Source organism: Cricetulus griseus, chromosome 2, assembly GCF_003668045.3.
Source record: "Cricetulus griseus strain 17A/GY chromosome 2, alternate assembly CriGri-PICRH-1.0, whole genome shotgun sequence".
In the NCBI taxonomy this organism is placed as follows: Eukaryota; Metazoa; Chordata; class Mammalia; order Rodentia; family Cricetidae; genus Cricetulus; species Cricetulus griseus.
In genome coordinates, this window is record NC_048595.1 from 159,372,213 (window position 1) to 159,379,596 (window position 7,384).

The window sequence follows — 7,384 nt, forward strand, 5'->3', positions numbered from 1 at the left end:
TTCAATTATGCTTTCCCAGGTGTGAGGTTACTTCAGATTACTCAATACTGGCTGTTGTAACTTGTTTCTTTGCCTGTATGGAAAAACATGAATTTATTGTGTGCAGCTTGTCTGCCACCTTTAGCTTGCCCTTGTGATTGGACACTTCACTCAGGTGATTCTTTGTGATATCAGAGTATAAATTACCTGATCCTGTGACTAAAGGTACTATTGCATGAGGGTTTAAACGACCTCATATTTAGGCTTCCTTCTCCGAGGTCCCATGCTTCTAGAGTAGTAAACAATTGGGAACCCATATTTTACTTGGATTATAATGACAGGATCCCCCTAACTTTAGATAGTTTTTATGGAAATGATTTATTTCAAAAAGAGAGAGAGCTGGGTGGTGTTGCACACCGTTAGTTCCAGCACTCAGTAGGCAGAGGCAGGCATATCTCTGAGTTCAAGGATATCCAGGTCTACAAAGTGAGTTCCAGGACAGCCGGGGTTATACAGAGAAACTCTGTCTCAAAAAACCAAACAAACAGACAAATAAATTGAAATAGAAATAAACTTAAAAGTAGAGATTATTTACCATTACACCAAGCATAAGTCCCATATTATCTATAAAACTATTTGCAGCATTAATATTACTTTGCTAAAGGAAATATGATAACTTATAAATATGCCAAAACTTAAGTTATACATGACCTTCCTCTTTTTCCTCCTTACTTTTCTTTTTCTAGTATATAAACATTTAATTCACATCTATACCATATGTTAGAAACTCTGAGTAGTTGATAGGTGAAAGAGTGGAAGAATTAAATGTAATGTTTAAAACTTTAAGACCTATAGAATTCAAAGTTAAACTGGAAAGAGGCATACAAACTATTGTTAAGTTGTACTTTTTGATTCCCTATTTCATGTGGAATAGTCTGACACTGATCCCTACTGATATCTCTTAGAGAAGAGCCAGGTCAGGTAGTAACTACCGAGACACCTCCACTGCTGGGAGGGGAAGGCTGTTTTTACTGGTGATGTGGACAGCTGAAGAGCAGGGATGTAGAATGGGGGTTCCATCTGACCATCTGGGCTTGAATATCCTATTTTCTACTACTGTGCCTACACATCTAAATAATCCACCTGAAAGAGTACATGTCTATTTACCTGAATTATGGAACTTTCTGGCCTATTGCTGTTAGGTCTGCAGTGGGACAGTAAATTACAGGGGAATCATGTTGTGAGGGAAGCTGCTCCTTTCTGGCTCAGGGAGGCCTGAGAGTGAAGAAGAGGGGCCAGAGTGTCAATATTCCCCTCTTGAACAGGCATCTACTTCTTTCTACTGGGACCCACGTCTTAGCAGTTCTACCACTTCCTAGTGTCATTCAGAGCAGATTAAGTCTTCAACACTTGGGCTTTGTAGGATGTTCAAGGTAAGAACTGCAGCAAGAATATGAAAAATAAAAATTCTGTGAAGATTATTATGAATCTTAGTTAGATTTTAAAAGGGGAAGGGGGACAATGGATGTAGACCAGTGCTAATTCCTTGTCTTGCATAAGAGAGGCTTTGGTTCAGATCTCAGAACATCAAAAAGAGTGGGGAAATCTATGATATAATAAAGGAGAGAGATGATACTTTAAAATTGTACTCATAAGAAAATGCTCTGTGAAATGGCATGCATAGCTTGGGATTCACCTGACTGGGACAATGAGGATACCAAAAAAAATGGACAGACACAGACACATGTACAGAAAATCTGGGATTGCATGTTCTCTGATGGAGACACACTAGCACTGCTGATCAAGCAGGCAGTTGCCTTGTTTATAGCAGAACAAAGAGGTGAGTTTGTTCTATACAGCTGAATGAGGAGGAGGTGCCTATGGTTGGTAGTTTCTGCATGTGCTGGTTCTATCTAAAGGCCAATTGTTCACAGAATCCCTATTCAGACTAGGCATAGTCTCTGGCATTGCCCTAGCCAGACTTAAGGAATGCTTAGCTATTCATAAGGATCAGGGGCATTGGGGTCCTTCACATGATTTTGTTCAAATCAACAATATTCATTCACTCAGGACTTCATCTGCTGCCCATAGTCATATAATTCTGTTTACATTATTTAAATTAAGTGAAATTCAATTTCATTAGTAAACAATCCTGCAACTTAGTGTATGTGCATGTGTGTATGCACATGCAAGATTACATGAACAAAGAAATGAGAAAAACGGTGAAGGACATTATCTTACAGTATATATATGAAATTTCAGTTGATAAAAAAGGAAGGGCAGAGTGAAATGGAGCATACCATTAGAGCAGAATAATTACCCAACTACAGTTCAAGTGATGTTAAAAGACTCTGCTTCTGTCAACTTCATAGTATGATTTTATCTTCTTGGGAGTTCTCCTAAGTTTTTGTTTTAATGGCCTGTTTCCTAAACTTATAATGAAACCAAGGTCTGAAATTCTAACAGATAACCTCAATTCAGTACTGTTTATCTGCCTGAAACAAGTAATTATTCACCTGTGGGGAATTATTATTCATGATTTATTAAGGCTTGCCTGAGAATTCAGAAAGCAAAGTCAGCCTCAAGCTATAGATTACAGGCAGCGGTGGTACACAACTTTAATCCCAAGATTCAGGATAGGAGGTAGAAGAATTTCTGTTTGTTCAAGGTCACCATGGCCTACACAAGAGTGAAGACTAACACAGCTCATACCTTTGATCCCAGCACCTGGTATCACACCCCTTTAATTCCAGCATTAGGGAGGTATATAAGACAGGAGCAAAGTCTCAGTGCTGGCATTCAGTCTCAGGACTCTCCAGCCTCATTGAGGAGAGCATAGCAGTCTGGGATTATAGTCTGAGATTTGGTGGGACCAGGATTGCCTTTCAGTCTGAAGTAGAGTTAAGAGCTAGAGGCCAGCTGCTTTGCTTTTCTGATCTTCAGGCAAGCTTTAATAACTCACAAATAATATACCACCATATAGGACCTCCATTTTTCTTGTTCAGAAACTGACACTGGAAGATACAAAGGGATGATGACATTTTTAAAATTTTAGTTAGACTACGAAACTCTTGTTCTAGTTTGCTTTCTCGATGTGATAAAGAAAATGACCAAAAGCAACTTAGGGAAGAACAGGTTTATTTGCTTTACATCTCTTGAGTCACAGGCCATTAAGGAATGCCAACACAGAGAACTGGAGACAGGTACTTAAGAAGAAGCCATGGAGGAACACAGACTTGCTCAGCTATCTTCCTAACCCTACCCAGGACCACTTGCCCAGGTGTGGAACTACACACAATGGACTGGGCCCTCCTACATTAATCATTAATCAGATAAATGACCCACAGACTTGCCTATGTGTTAATCTGATGGCTGTAATTCCTCAGTTGATTCCATCTTCCCTGATGGCTCTAGCTTGTGTCGAGTTGACAAAGCAATCAGCACAATCGTCTTTCTTCCATAGTGCTAGAAGATGCTCTACAGGCAGCTGTGGTGAAGATATAGCAATGGTCTTATCTGTCACTGCACCCTGTATGCTTCAAGCCAACCTGTCAGGCAAGAAGTGCCCACTGGTGAAATAGGGGTCAACCATTATGGAGCTATTATCCACACTCTCATTGGATCTGAGCCCCTTTCCACAGGAGGTAATTTCTTGCCTAATACTATAATCCTAATCAAAATTACATGACTGTCCCAGGAGGTCAAAATGTAGAACCTCCTATTGTTATTTTACTGAATGATCTTATTTTCAAATTGCCTTTAAATACACATGTCCATATATATAGACCTGGGCTGTTCTCAACCTTAGTCCGAGAAGCTTCTTCTGCAGTTGGTAGGAGTTAATGTTGAGATGCATACTGGCCAATTTGCTGAGAAAAAGCAGCTGAATGCTCAGTTCTAAATAAGACACCTTCTCAACAAAGCCGACTCCCCACTGTCACCACAACTCAGGGGGTGTCACAGAAAAGGAGGTAGAAAGAATGTAAGAGATGATGGAGAGGAGTTCTGTGAAATCCAAACTTTTGGACTTGACATGGGTACCACACTCATGAACTCACAGAAGTCTTCCTATGACATGCACAAGATCAATTTAGCCACAATTAGGGGAATGGATATTGGTAGTTGGTAGCTACCAGGGAATGTTATTTTCCCTCTCTTTCTTTCTTTCCTTCCTTCCTTCCTTCCTTCCTTCCTTCTTTCTTTCTTTCTTTCTTTCTTTCTTTCTTTCTTTCTTTGTGGGGAGGGTTTCAAGACAGGGTTTCGCTGTGTAGCTTTGGAGCCTATCCTGGCACTTGCTCTGGAGACCAGGCTGGCCTTGAACTCACAGAGATCCGCCTGCTTCTGCTTCCCGAGTGTATTTTTTTCTTTTAAAATTGGCTTTTGATGTATTAAATTTGTGACCATAATTTGCAATGGGTGACTATGGTTTGTGTAGTGCTTTATTAGGTATGTTTTAGTTGTTACACAGGATTCTATTGTCTGACTGATTCAGTCTTCTGATGAGCACTTGACCACAACAGGAACGTGGTTCAGGTACCACTGACTTCTCTTTCTCTAAAGGAGACACAGCCTTTCTTTTTCATTTTGATTTTACCACACAGAGAGCAAATGCACTTATTATGTTGACTGAATTCACAGATTTCCTCCTTCATTTTCCACAGGAGGCACCATAGCTGGCTTGGCATTTCTGAATGATTTGGCCCTTTGTTGTGTTTTGTCATGTTGTGCCAACCAGGTGCCATCTCAGAGAGCATCGGTAACAAGAATGTAGAGGGATGTAACTTGTTTTATTTATTTGATAATTTAAAAGACAAAAATGACTGGGTTTTATGGTACACACTTATAATACTAGCACTAAAGGTGCTGATGTAGAATTGTAATTCAAGGCTAACCCTGATTACTTAGTGTGACTGTGTTGGACAAAAGAAGAAACTTTGATCATTGATTCTTTCAAAAAACATTTTTTTTGTGGCTGGAGTGATGGCTCAGTGGTTAAGAAGTCTACCTGGCCTTACAGAGGTTCTGAGTTCAATTTCCAGCAATCACATGATGGCTGACAACCATCTGTAATGAGATCAGGTGCCCTCTTCTGGCCTGCAAGGATACATGCAGACAGAGCACTATATACATAATAAATAAATAAATAAATAAATAAATAAATAAATAAATCTTTAAAAACAAACAAAAATGTATTTCTAAATATACACTTCAAAGTTTGAACTATTTAGCTGTGTGCATTTGGGGCACTTCTATAGTTCCAGAACTAAGTGGACTGATATGGGAGTATTTCCTTGACTTTAAGGTCACCCAAGTATATCTATGGAGTTCCAGTCTATCCCAAACTACAGAGTGAGACCCTGACTACAAAACAGGCAGATAGAATTATTAAAACTTGAGTTATTGTCTTGGTCACTGTTCTATTACAGTGAGGAGTAGCTAAGACCAAGGCAACTTTCAAAGGAAAGCATTTAATTGGGGCTAGCTTACAGTTTTAAATGATTAGTCCATGAGCACAGCAGAACCAAGCAGGCTTAGTGTTGGAGCAATAACTGAGAGCTCACATGACCCACAAATTTCGGGCAGGTGGGGGGCACCTGGTATGGGTTTTTGAAACCTCTAATCCACCCCTAGTGACACACTTCCTCCAACAAGGCCACACTTCCTAACTGGGGAACAAGCACTCAAACATATGAGCCTATTGAGGCCATTCTGGTTCAAACTACCATAGTTGCTAAGTGTCCTTTTCTAAACAGACATCCCATTCTTTATATGGGAAATACCATACGTGGAAAGTTGGCAACTCCTGTGAGATTATAGCTACACCAAAACTTCAAGTAGCCACAGAACAAACCAGCATTAATAGCAAGCAGCACTCATAGGGACAGCAAGAAGTCACAAAGTAAACTCTCAAAAGAGATAGCTACTTCACTATGGACAATGTGCTTATGCATGACCAGACCATTATGCTGAGCAGCTAAATCCATGAAGCTAATGCTTCACAGAGACTAGGACTTTTGTCTTATTTACATCAGTGGTTTCTTCTGTGCCTGGCCTATGGCTTGCCTTCAAGTAATTTCTGTTGAACTGAACGCCTGTTTGCTTTAAAACTGTCCTGCCAACCCTGAAATACAGATCCATGGGTCCCTCCAGAAAAACTGACTATCAAGAAGAGTGGAAGTCTGCTTTTTAAAATATCTTTCAATTTTCTGATGCTTTTGACCGTGTTGCCCAAGTGGTTCCAAACCCCCCAAGTTCAAGGAATCCTGACATCTCAGCCTCCAGCAGGGTATCACAGCCCTATGCCACCATATAGAGCTCTGGAATCTTCTGTCATTCACATGAGATATAGAAGGCCAATAAAGTTCAGTCAGAGAAAACATGGGGCTCGTTCTGACTCATGCTGCCTGAACCTGAACAATAAGCCCCACCAACAGACAAGATCTGTGAAGTTCCTTATTTTGCTGCCTTCCCTTGAATTTGTCATGGAGAAGAGAAAAAAGCCATCAGCTGTCTTCACTTGCAGAGACTTGAGGTGCATGTCTGTCACTTCTGCATTTTTCTAGCATCACTTCACACTCTGGCGCCCCCCCCTCAGTGTCTTGTTTTGCAGAGTAATACCCAGCTTCCAATATTTCTAATTAAGTTTAAATGTGAAATTGTTCTTCACATTTCATTATTTCACTTGAGTTGAGATGTGAGAAAGTTTATTTCTTCTCCTAAGGTCTCTTAAGGACTTGGTAAGGCTGCCTGGGAAATGGAAGCCATTCTTACACTCCTTGGTGTCTGCTTAGGAAACAAGGGGTTTGTGCAACAACTTTCTTGAAAGAGTTCCTGTCAAAGGCATGACTTTAGGAAGCCCTTAGAAAAGCGCTTCGTGCTTTCCACTCAAATTCCTGCGAATGTTTCAAAACATTGAGATTATTTTTTTCATTTTGAGATAGACAAGATCTTTGAAGAGAAATTCTGTGTCAGTCAATGAGTAAGGAACCACAGAGCCTTCTATTGCCCTTAGTTGTGAGAAGATAATTAGCAATCAAGCCACGAGTGTCGATATATATACTTAGTGCAAGGCAATGAGACAGATAGACGAAATGGCTCAAACATTGACTGACATAGTACTGCTTCATCAGAAATGCACTTTAAACGAATGGACTCCCTCCCATTATTGATGATAACACCCCCAGAACTTTGTGACCAGAGACCCATAACTTTAAAAATCCCAGCCAGGTGGGTATCTTTTCACTGGACAGAGGGACTTGGATGTGCTCTGGTGTGGGGACTCCTGGCTTACAGTAGTCCTGAGTGCCAATCTTTAGACTTCCGGGGCATCCTGGCTCTGCCGCCTCCCCCCCTCCCGCCCCTGGACAGATGGGGACTCTGGTACTTGAGCAGAGACAGCTGAAGT